This window comes from Equus caballus, chromosome 13, assembly GCF_041296265.1.
Source record: "Equus caballus isolate H_3958 breed thoroughbred chromosome 13, TB-T2T, whole genome shotgun sequence".
Lineage (NCBI taxonomy): Eukaryota > Metazoa > Chordata > Mammalia > Perissodactyla > Equidae > Equus > Equus caballus.
In genome coordinates, this window is record NC_091696.1 from 9,496,790 (window position 1) to 9,510,008 (window position 13,219).

At 36.3% G+C, this 13,219-nt stretch overlaps 1 protein-coding gene across 4 annotated transcripts in view; it reads right to left on the minus strand.

The window, feature by feature from the left end:
• LOC102148675 (NXPE family member 3) overlaps positions 1 to 13,219 on the minus strand; it is a 92,483-nt gene that overhangs the window by 42,909 nt on the left and 36,355 nt on the right. For 3 of the 4 annotated variants that reach the window (XM_014729875.3, XM_005598618.4, XM_014729872.3), the window contains exon 1: positions 6,828 to 7,113. The exons of the other annotated variant lie outside the window; for it this stretch is intronic. The gene's annotated coding sequence lies outside the window, so the exon portion shown is untranslated. Of the gene's footprint in view, positions 1 to 6,827; positions 7,114 to 13,219 lie in introns of those variants that run through there. 4 annotated transcript variants of the gene reach the window in all.

Here is a 13,219-nt window from a genome sequence, read left to right on the forward strand (position 1 = left end):
ATCCCAGGTGTGGATCTATGCATTTCTCATCAAGCTATGCTGTGGAGGCATCCCACATAACATAGAGGAAGATTGGCACAGGTGTTAGCTCAAGGTCAATCTACCTTACAAAAAAATGAAGCAGCCCCCCAAAGACCAAAGGGTAGCTCACCTATCAACTTGAGGGTTGAGGTGTACCTCCCCAGTTTGCAAACCTTTTAATAAACCTCACTTTTCTGTAAAAATTATCTTTGCCTCATAAAGCTGCTCATTTCAGTTAACATTTCTGGTGATGAAGATGGGATGTGAAATGGCTACCAGATTTCCTCTTGGGGGTCTACTGGACATTGCATGCTGGCACAGCCCAGAGCCCTTTGACTGTTCCTCCACATCTCCAATGGCCTCAGGAGGAGGATCAAGGTAAGGCCCTCTCGCATCCTTGAGCTCCCATACTTTGATAGAGGTCTAGAGGCTCCTTAAGAGGGGATTCCCTAATAAGGTTCAGCTGCAGCTGGTTTCCAAGGGGGTTTCTCCAGGGAATTTTCTCCAGGGAGGTGTCTCCAATACAGGGAGGTGTCTCCATTCAGGATGGACTTCAGAACAATCTTTTGTTCTAAAGATTGCTCAAGAAAAGTAGAAAATGGCCAACTGCCTGCCATCACTCCTGCAGCATTTATGTACAAAAATTATTGACCAAACAGTTGCAAGTTCCTTCCCCTGTGGGTCCAAATTACTAGAGATGATCTAAAATTACACTGGCCACAATGGAGCTCCTTTGATATTCCCAAATTGGTTTCTTTGTGTGCTCAATTGGAAAAAGGGGGCTATCATACCTCTCAGAAACAATGGAATGCATTCTTTGATTAATATACAGAAGCTTCTAAAAGATAAAATGACTTCAAAAACAGCTCTAAAAAGGATCCTTACCACAAAAGAAAAGAATTTTTAGTAAAAAATCTTTAGCCATCTGAACAGGTGCAACTGCCAGGAAGCTATCTGGCTCCAAAAATTCTTTCGAGTTTTGTGCCTGAGATGTGGCTAAAATTTTAGAAGTCTCTGTCTATATCTGTGTGTGTATTGTAGGTGAGGAAGACATTTCCTCTACCCACTCTAGGTCCTTCTGGCCAGATTACAAGTTAAATTCATATGAGACAGAATAACAGGAGAAAATTAACCAAAGCTTTATAACATGTATTCATGGGAGAGACCTAGAAAAACTGAGTAACTCACCAAAATGGCAGAAGCTGTCGCCTTAAATAACATCCTCAGCTAAAGACAAAAGTAGGACGTTGGGGGTGGGAGGAGTCAGTTAGAGGAGATTACCAGAAAAGCACAGTAAACCGAGTGAGTTTGTTATGCAGATTTAAGTCCTTGCCTTCCACATTAAGAGTTTCTAGAGATAAAGGCATCTTCCCTTCTTCCTGGTTCAGAGAGGGAGACACCTTTACAGATGGAGATTTCCTTTACAAATGTAAATCTCTCTTAACAAAGGGTAAGTAATTTCTACTCTTCAGAGTTTGTCTCATGTCTGCAGTTTTTAAAAGTAACCAGCCCCAAATAATCCTCATACCAAAGACACATGTCTTGGGGTGGCCAATTCCACTCCCCCACAGTCCTGCCTTTGAAATTTTTAAGTTTCACAGTCCTTTGAAATTTTAAGAAGTTTCATGGTCCAGAAGTTGAGTGGTAGATTGTTTCATCTCACTGAACATTTCTTAGTCCTGATAATAGATCAGTCCAATTAAATTCATTTTAGAAGGTGATGATGCAGGAGGTCTCCCAAAGTTGGGCCTATTTGTGGAAGGAAGCAATCAGGTATTTAGTAAATATTTCTATGGAAATAAAAAGAAAAACAACGTTAATGGTTGGAGCAAATTATAAACCAGTTCCTAAGCCCAAGGGGCAGCCAGTCAAGAAGATTTCTAGTTGTCAGAGTCAAAGCATCTTTTGCAGCTTGAGATGTTTTTAATGATGTCATCAGGCATTCAGGTATCTTTCTAAGAGGTTTACATCTTACCATTGCTGTGTATGTTTATATCAAGTTGTTTAGCTTCAGTTTGCAAGGCTTCAGGAAAAAGGGCAGGTTCAATTCTCAATGATTCCAAATGAAAATGAGGGAAAAAATTGAAAACATTAGTTTTTGGGATTTGTAGTCAGAAAGTTCAGGAGACTTGAAGAGTTCAGGATCCAGTCCAGTTCACAGGTAGAAAAAAACCCTCAAAGACAATTAACAGAACTAGGATCTAATATCCACAAATGTGTATTATAGTTTTTTACTGAAACATAATTTTTCTCTCTAAAGTCACCCCCATTTTTACCAAAGATAGACAAATTAAGACTAAACAGTTTCAAAAAAACTTGGCCCAATTATTCACATAAGTGCCCCAAGAATAGCAATTGATCACATAAGCTCTTAAATCTGCCTTGCTGGAATTTTTTATGAGGAATCTCAGATTGAACTTTAAAGGCTTCTTGAGGCTGAAAAAGCCAAGCCAAGGACTTGCCATTAGATTTTGCCTCCCTGTAACTACAGATTTTGGTGGACTCCTCTCTTCTCGAGGTCCCCCAAAATATTTTGAGGTTCCTTGCACCTGCCAGATAAGTGAGCTTCCTTACTTACCAGATAAGTAATTGCTGGAATCTCTGTAAAAAAGGTACCAAGCCAATATTTCCAAGTGGCTTTATTCCATAAAGTCCAATCTTTGTTTCTCAAAATCTGTCTGGTCATATATAAGTCTATGCCTGTTTCTCTCAAATATGACATTCCAGTCAAAGCTTTGGTAAGATAACCAGTGTTTCCAATTGTGTCCTGTTATAAGAAGAAAAGATTCTTATTGAACTTATGCAAGTAACTATATTGCCATGAAAATAACAATACTTACTAAGAGTTTCCAAATTCTGGAGGGATCAGATAGGGAGAAAAAGACAAATGCTTCAATTCTGCTCACAAAGGTATAATTTCACCAAATTGCTATACATCGTAGTTAGCATAAGAGAAAAGAGAAAAAGATGTCCTTAAATCTGAGAAAAAAATTAAAAAATCAACAATATTTCAAATGAAAAGTCTTAAAAAATTATAATCACCCTCATCAGCTCATACGGTCTTATATAATTGATTCTTAATATTAATCTTCTATTAGCAGATTTATGAGGTCATTAGTTTCTCCATTAGAGTTCTGTAATTTCTTACCCAGTTCAGTTTTAAGATCTGAAGGTTTATCAGAAACCTGCATTCCAGAGTAAATGTCAGAGGCCTTTCCATGAATCTCTCTGAAGATGAAACATATTTGCAAAAGCTTCAGAGTAAAAGAATAACTGTCTGTAAGTGACAAAAGGCTTAAAGATGACAATTGACAAAGAAACTTGGTGATTTCTGTGACATACAACACTTTAAGATAATAACCAGAATTGTGCTTGATAACCAGGACATATCAGAATTTTAGGAATGCTACATAATTTTTTAAACACCTATATCAATAACATTTACCCACATAATACCATAGATCTCTTTGAAACAATGTTTAGTTATCCATTTAAGCATAGTGACAACTAAAGATTTTTAGGGAAATCCAAAAGATTAAATAGCTTTAAGACCTTAGCACCTGTGGTTAAAGACTTAATAAACAATATGGGAAATTTATTTTGATAAAACATAAAATCCCTACCCTTCTGCTAATCTACTTAAAGAAAAAGCTTTCCATACTCTCTTCACCAAGAGCAGACTAAAAGTTCAGGAAAATTATCCTTTGAGAGAATACCAAATTTTAATTTCTTCACCAGCTTATTTTTAACATTAAAACTCATTTACTTAATTGGATTTACTTTGATCTTAGTCAACTTGACTAGCATAAAACTCCTTTCAGAATTTCTCCTTCAAAAACCTTCTACAGCTTTGTTTTTACATTCAGAATTTGTCCCATGCCTCCTTTCTTCCTTTCTAGGAAGACTTTAGGACAAATTTATCTTTCTTAAGCCAGCAAACAAAAATACTTCCATTCTTTATACCTTCCTTACTGAAAATATACATTTTACTTTCCTTGAATACAGACCTGTTTTCCTTATTAGCTTTCGGTAGTTTTAATTACATATATTAATTAGAATTTTAGCCCTTAACAAACCATAGTAAAAACTAAAAAGGTGAGCAACTATGAACTGTCTTTTATATGAGCATTCTAAACACTTTTCATAATTTCTAGGAAACATACTACTTCAAGTAATAAAACACAAGGCATGTTTACTAATAGACTCAAACACTGTTAGCCTCTCTGCAATGAGAAGCCAAAAGTAGATAAACTTACATTTAATAATTAATGTCTAATATCTTATTTGGAAATGATCTAGACACTCAATGAATTTTATCATTTAAATTAACCTAGCAAAACTTCAAAGTTTCAAGTTACCAGTGATTTTGGAAGCTATTTTAAATACACATGCCATAAACTATAATTATTGCTAAAATTTTATCTATAAACTCTTATTTCATTTATATCTAAATCATTTGTTCCAAATAATTATGTTTAGATTACCCACAAAAACTTCATGAGACATTAGACAAAATTAGCTATCAATCTAAGTTATTATGCTGACAAATTTGTAACAGGGATAACATGAACTTTTTTTCTTTTTTTTACTAGTAAACCCAGGCTGCACACCTGCATCATATCCAGTGATGGTAAGTCTTAAGACATGTCTATTTTAATCAAACCAACAAACAAACAAGTTTTCATTTACCAAGGATTAATCTATATCGTGTTAACTTAAAAGACATTGGGTTAATTTCTATTGCATTTAGAATTTATGTAAGTGCTTACTTTAAGCCAATTAAACAGAGCTCTTAATTTTGGCCATGCCATCTGGGGGTAAAATAGCACACATATATAACATACATATAGACATACATAAACACGCAGGTAGACACAGACAGAGATGTTAAATTTTTGTTATGAATCAGGTGCAATACAAAACTCACTAGTTTCTGAGAAACATTTGCATTTCAAAGAATGGCTCTCATGTCCTAGAGAAGATGGGAGCAGAAAATTTACGTCATAAAGATACAGAGAAACCAGTCAAGTTTTCTTAAAAATGGGGTTTCTGGGGCATACTTGCCCTATCTATTTCTAATGTCTTACTCTTTTGTCTCAACTAACATCTGGGAGCATTTTGAGGAATGAAGGGAGGCTTTGCAATTGGCAAAAGACAGCTGCACTTTGAACTTCCCGCTAGAACCACACATCCGGCCTTGCAGAAATTTGCAAGACAAAAACCGCTGCTTCCAGTTCTCCCAAAGAATAGCATTACAGCCTGAAAGACAAAAAAAAAAAAGAAAGAAAGAAAAAGAAAAGGCTGACTCACCCCTCCAGCTACACCCTTCCAATTGCTTCTTTATATCAGGAAAATTTTTAACTTAAGAGGTGAGTCAAAGATTTGTGTTTTCTAAAACTTTCAGGACAATGTGTCATACTTTTAAGAGTCTTACAATCAGGCAGGGGAAACATTCCCCAGTGAGACAATGTCTGTCTGCACAATACAATCTATAATACAATCAAGCAAAAAGAGATACAATCACTTTACATAAACCCCATAAATATATCAATTTTCTATAAATTTCATCTGAATCCCATCAACTCATATACCTCTACTAATAGCTTTCATTAGGACTTTATCAATAGGTGTTCATTTTATAATACTGGATAGGGGAAGTATCCCCAGCCAGACATTTTAAAACATACTCAGGTAAAGTCGATATAGCCTCTTTGTTAAAAAGTCAGCTCAAGCATTCCTACCTTTGTAATCTTATCAGCACTTAGACTTTTACATTTAATCAATTCAATTGTAACCTGAGTCAGGGCCTTAAGGCTAGTCATTATTTTTGTGTGTGCTTCCTTTTAATTTGGACTTTCCATAGGTACCAATAAAATTTATGATGAGAGCTCTCACAAACTTTTTTCCTCAATTTAGAAGTTTTTCCAATTTAAATGATCCATCATCTCGCCACATTGACAAATAGGATCTTAACAGCAACTCATACCAATAAGCTTAACCATGGGTGCAAGAGGCATCCCCAAAAGAGATCCAGAAAATTCACTCCCAAAAATAGTCTAAGAAAGTAAAGACCTTCATTGCACAGCAAGCAATGAAAGTTGAGATGACAAAGACCCCTTATGAAAGCAATTGGGATCCCTTATTACAAACTCCCCTGAGAGCTGACACAGCTGGACAAAGACAGTCTGTCCCAGAATCCCAGTCTACTCGACTGGCCACCAAGATGTGTCCCAGTACATGCATCCTCTGATGGCAGAGACCAGAAAGGTCACAAAGCCAAGCTCTCAAGACATAGAACAAGACAAAAGGCCCAGACAACAGGCTTATAGAGATGCCTGTGTCTTATGACAAAAAAAGAAAAGACAGAGGGGCTGGCCCCATGGCCACATGGTTAAGTTCGCACACTTCACTTCGGCAGCCCAGGGTTTTGCCGGTTTGGATCCTGGGCGCAGACATGGCACCACTTGTCAGGCCATGTTGAGGTGGCATCCCACATGCCACAACTAGAAGGACTCACAACTAAAATATACAACTATGTACTAGGGGGATTTGGGGAGAAAAGCAATTAAAAATATTTTAAAACAACAAAAGACAGAGACAAGGAAAGTACTATCTCTGAGAGGAAAAGGATCTACAACCAAGGAGTATTCAACCAAATTCTAGAGTAGCTGAATCCAAGAAGCTAGCCTCACCAAAATTTTCTCCTGCTAATCTAAATTTAGAAAAGAAAAAAAACCTCATCATTCTTGCTTCCATTGGACCCTGCAGGCAGAGATCCGGGAGACTGATGTGGTAAGAACTCTTACCTCTTGCCAGCTCTTGTTAGGGGCCCAGGATCTCTCAGCTGCAGAAGTCCAGGAGTGAGCAGTGTCCAGCCAGTGAAATTTTATCACACCCTGATCACCAAACTGTAGGTGAGGAAGACATTTCCTCTACCCAACCTGGGTCCTTCTGGCCAGACATCGAATTAAATTCACATAAGACAGAATAACAGGAGAAAACTAAACAAAGCTTTATAATGTGTATACATGGGAGAGACATAGGAAAACTGAGTAACTTGCCAAAACAGTGAGAGCTGTGACCTTAAATAACATCCTCAGCTAAAAACAAAAGGAGGAAGTTAGGAGTGGGAGGAGACAGTTAGGGGAGATTACCAGAAAAGCACGGTAAACCTCGTGAGTTTATTATGCAAATTTAAGTCCTTGTCTTCCACATTAAGAGTTTCTAGAGATAAAGGCATCTTCCCTTCTTCCTGGTTCAGAGAGGGAGACACCTTTACAGATGGAGATTTCCTTTACAAATGTAAATCTCTCTTAACAAAGGGTAAGTAAATTCTACTCTTCAGAGTTTGTCTCATGTCTGCAGTTTTTAAAAGTAACCAGCCCCAAATAATCCTCATACCAAAGACACATGTCTTGGGGTGGCCAATTCCAGTCCCCCACAGTATGTTTATGTATGTGAGTCTCCCTCTATATATAGTTGTCTGCCTCTGGATGGTAAAATTTCTAAAGCAGCTCTATTTAATTGGCTTGAAGTAAGTGCTTATATAAATTATTTCTAAATGTAATAGAAGTTAGCCCAGATATCTTTCAAGTTAACATGATATAAAAATAATCTTTAGTGAATAAAAGCTTGTTTAAATTTGCCGGTTTAATAAAAACAGGAATGTCTTCAGAGTTATCAATATTGAATATAATGCCAACATACAACTTTTTCTACCTGGGTTTACTGGTTGGATGGGCTCATGCTGTTTCTGCTGTGGAATTTTTCAGCAGGAAAAATAACTTGGGGTAATGTTTAACTAGTTAATGTCTAATCCAAACATAATTGTTAAAAAAAGTGTTCAAATAAATGTAAATAAAACAAAAACTTATACTATATTAAACTTAATCATGGATATTCATTAAATATCTAAATCATTTCTGGGTAGGATGGAATACTAAGATATTGGTTGCTAAACATAAGTTTGTCTAGTTTGGGCTTCCTAGTTTTTTTACAGAGACAAACAAATTTGGGTATATCAAGAGACATGTTTTGTGCCACATTAATAAATTTTCTGTAAAGAGAAACATGCTTTTGGAAATTATAAAATGTGTTTATGGGTTTGCTAAACTACTACAGGATGTTAATATATGATAGACAGTTCACAATTGCCTGCTTCCTAGTTTTCAATGGAAAATAAAGATGACAAATAGTTTTTTTAGTCTTTTTTTTTTTTTTTGAGGAAGGTAAGCCCTGAGCTAACTGCTGCCAGCCCTCCTCTTTTTTGCTGAGGAAGACTGGCCCTGAGCTAACATCTGTGCCCATCTTCCTCTACTTTATATGTGGGACGCCTACCACAGCATGGCTTGCCAAGCTGTGCCATGTCCGCACCCGGGATCCGAATTGGCAAAGCCCAGGCCACCGAAATGGAATGTGCGCACTTAACCACTGTGCCACCAGGCCGGCCCCCAACAAATAGTTTTTTTTAAAGTTGAAAAAAGCTGAGAATACAAAAGGAATCAAAGAGAAAATGTCAGAACACTTAGAGTAATAATCATAAATTAACTCTATGAAAACAGGGCACATTGATGCTGAGAGGGTGCAGACAAAGCACCACAAGCCCCTTTAAAAGATGAAAAACAATGGAACCTTGATAAGAGCTTTCTCCTACTGTGGAGGATTTACTGTAACTTCCTATTTTTCAAACTATGATAACAGACTATTGATAACTTATAAGTAACATTTATGTAAATAAAAAATGTACATGGCATCTACATTTATCAATATGGATAAATGGATGATATATATTTTTCAATTTTATTTATAATATATAGATAAATTTATTATAAAATCTACATATTTAAGTGAAAGACAGTAATTTCGCAAAATACATGTATGGCATATACTGAAATAAAAAATACATGTCAGTTTAATAAATGTTTATTTCTGTTACTTATATGATTTTATGTTTATATATAGGCACATACTGGACCATAACATATAGTACATTTCTTACCATGATATGATCCAACATGTTTAAAAGCCACTGTTCTTATACCACAGTAAATTGAGCAACACAAGGGGCTACACAGCCAGATAGAGAGGGCCATACGGGAGCAACCACCCTTTCTGTCCTGTACACACAGTGATAACTCCTCAAGGCCAAGCTGTAATCACTCTCTGACAGGCTCAACCTCTGCTGCCTTGTCTTTTAAGATTTATAGCCAAACAATAATCTTTGTTTAAAAGAAATTCCCCCATTTCTTATAAGTACTTGCTAAAGTACTGAGCTAAAAATTCTGGTGGTGGCTTCCCAGATATTTGTAGCTCTGCCATCAGTTTCAAAGCTATTATTCCATCTTTCAAGTCTTTATTCTGCTTACTCAGTTTAGAGCAACCCCTTTCAGCAATAATATGGGGATCTTCTTGCCTCTGCCTGTTCTATCACTCCCAGTTTAGCAGAGCAACGTCAGGATAAACCTATAGACACAAGGGAACCTCATGTTGTTATTTCCAAAAAGTGTATGGCTTATTTTAATTATATGATATAAAAGAAGTTTATATTCATTTGATGTAGTGTATAGGCAATTATGCTATCCTCTAAGTATAAAATCTGTAATTATTCTATAACAATTGCCTTGCATTTCTTTTCTAGGTCAGCTTTGTAACTTATAAAATTGAGAAAATGGACTATATGTGAAAAGTAGAAAATAGGATATGTGTTTTCGGTAAAGAAGTATAAAAAATAAAAATATTTTTGTTTGTTTTATTTAAAAGGACAAATTTGTCCTCAAGCACTAGAGAAAGAAAAAAAGGACATGGGACAAATTCTCAATGTAAAAAAATGCGACAAAAGGTTTGTGGAAGTAAAACCCTGAGGAAAGAGTTTTGTACATGGTCAAGCTGGCTAAGATTAAAATAAATTTTTTAAAAAATAAATTTTAATATCAGGGGCTGGCCCCGTGGCCGAGTGGTTAAGTTCACGCGCTCCGCTGCAGGCGGCCCAGTGTTTCGTCGGTTCGAATCCTGGGCGCGGACATGGCACTGCTCGTCAGACCACGCTGAGGCAGCGTCCCACATGCCACAACTACAGGAACCCACAACGAAGAATACACAACTATGTACCGGGGGGCTTTGGGGAGAAAAAGGAAAAAATAAAATCTTAAAAAATAAATAAATAAATTTTTATATCAAAAGTACACTGGTACAGCAGCCAGCCCCATGGTCTAGCAAGTGATTTCAGGACACTCCACTTTGGCAGTCCACTTTGGTTCCCAGGCACGGACCTACACCACTTGTCAGTGGCCATGTTGTGGCAGTGGTGACCCACATACAAAGTAGAGGAAGACTGGCACAGATGTTAGCTCAGGGCGAATCTTCCTTGACAAAAAAAAAAGTACCCTGGTGCAAATTTAGAATTTGGTTTTTCTCGCTATTAAAGGACAAAGTCTTCTCAGATTATTGGTCTTCTCTTAGTAAGAAATTGTAAACAAAGTTCCTTTACCTTTAATGTAATCTGCCTAGGAAATAAAGAATCTGTGTTTTGTCTTATTAAGTCCTCGAAAATTTGTTATCCTTTTTGATCAAATATATTTAAACCTTTTGACATTTTTAACAAACTTCCCAGAGGGTTCAAATCCTAGATAAAAATCTTTCTTATGACTTAAAAACAAACTTTCAGAATTTCCAATCAGCCCTGGGATTTCTCAAAGAACTTGTCCTCTCTTTCTATAAAGAGAGAAATATTAAGCTTATTAGACTTGTTTGATGTGTTAAGTTACATGGGAAACATTGTCAAATAAATGATAGTGGACCTTCTTAGATTATATTATGTGGGTAAATGTTATTAATATAAATTTTTTTTAATTATATGATATTCCAAAAGTTATGATCTGTCCTGGTTGTCAGTCATAATTCTAGTTATTATCTCAAAGTGTTGTATGTCACAGATAGCCAAGTGTCTTTCTTTCTCAATTGCCATTTTTAAGTGTTTTATTATTTCCAGATAGATGTTTTGCTCTGATGTTTTTGAAAATATGTTTCATCTTCAGAGAGATTCATGGAAAGGATTCTGACACTTGCTCTAAAATACATGTTTCTGGTGAACTTTCAGATTATAAAACTGAGCTGGATAAGAACACTGAGAAACTGTTGGCCTGATAAAACTGCTAACGGAAGACCAAGATCAAAAATTGATTACATGGGAATAAATAAATTGATGTGGATGATTATAATTTTTATGACTTCATTTGAAATATTGCTGATTTTTTTATATTGTGTTTTTCCAGGTTTAAGGAGATCTTTTTCTCTTGAGGAACTATGACTTATAGAAATTTGCAAGCAGAATTAAAGCATCTATCTTTTTCTCCCTATCTAATCCCTCCAAAATTTAAAAATTCTTAATGAATGAATATTCTTATATTCATGACCATATAGTTATTTGCATAAGTTCAACAAGAATCTGTTTTCTACAGGACACAATCAGAAACACTGGTTATATTACCATGGCTTTGACGGAATGTCATATTTGAGAAAAACATACATAAACTCAGATATGGCCAAACAGCTTTGAGGAACAAGGGTAGACTTTATGGATCAAATAAAGCCGCTTGGAAATATTGGCCTAAAATCTTGCTTACAGGGTTCCCAGCAACCTTCCCAGGTAAGTAATGAAGGTCAATTCCCTGGCAGGTGCAAGAACCTTAGGGCATTTTGGGGACATCAAAAGGAGAGGAATTCACTCAAATCTGTGGGTATTGCAGGAAGAGTCTGATGACAAGTCCTTGGTTGACTTTCCAGGCCCCAAGAGGCCTTTAAAGTTCAATCTGAGATTCCTTATAAAAAAGTTCCAGCAAAACAGATTTAAAAGACACTTTATGATCAATTGGTATTTTTATTGTACTTATGTAAATAATTGGGCCAAGTTTATTAAAACTAGACTTATTTTGCAAACCAATGAGTCTTAATTTGGCTATTTTGGGTAAACATGAGTGTAATTATTTTTAAAAATTATGTTTCAGTAAAAACTATAGTACACATTTTTAGATAGTGGATTCTCATTCTATTAAGTATCTTTGAGGTTTTTGTTTTCCACCTATAAACTGAACTGAATGCCAAATTCTTCTAGTTTCCTCAAATATCTGGTACAAATCTCCAAACTAATGTTTCCATTTTTTTTCATCCTTTTCATTTGAAATCATTGAGAATTGAGGCCACCCTTTTTTCCTGAGGCCATGCAAACTGAAACTGGATGGCTCGGTATAAACTTAAGAGAGATCACTATGATGGCCTATTTTAGACAATCTTCATGGCTGTAGCTGTATAAGCCACTCAAAAAGTTTACCTGAACACTTGATGACATCATCAGAGACATTTCAAACTGCAAAGGATGCTTTGACCCTGACAGCTAAAAATCTTCTTGACTGGTCATCCCCTGGGCTCAAGAATTAATTTATGATTTGCTCCAACCATTATTCTTGTTTTTCTTTTTGTTTCATCAGATTTCACTTGAGTTTCCAGGCCCTAACCTCGATTGGTTTATAGACCTCTTCTCTTGGATTCCCCAATAATTCAGGTCCATTATGGAGGGGATTCTAAAGTTTCAACTGTCTATTTTGCTAATATGTGTGGTCATCTATATAATTATAAAATATAGACTTAAGTGTTGTCCCAAAGCCATTGATCAAAGTGCTAAAATATTAGTCATGCAAAACATTCCTTGCTCTCCCCACCTGGTACCCAAAGTATTTTAAATAAAGGTAGAACAATTTCATTCCTCTGACCCTGATCTTCACCTTTTAACAGCAGGAAGTAGCTAAAGAGGTCTTCCCTCCCATTCCCCAAGACTGAGAAATGATTAAAAAAAAAAAACAGTAGGATTGAAACTGAGATTGAAAGAGTTGTATTTTTCCCTGGATTATGGTAAAACCATGCCTCATACCCACAAGATTGACATGGGAAACAAAGTAACCAAAGTTTCTGAGCTTGTTTTGCAGAACAACAGGAGGACCTCTGATAAGAGGGCAGCTTGCTGACAGTTCCTCCACTCACCTGATCAAACATTGTGCAGTAGTATCTGGATGTCACCCACTCCAGCAACCCACACAATGCTGGTTCAAGCCACAACTTACGTTCAGCCGATGTCACACTCTGATGCTTCTCATGTAGGACTAGATGGAGCCCAAGCAGCTGGGGGGGGGGGGGACTTAGATTTTGA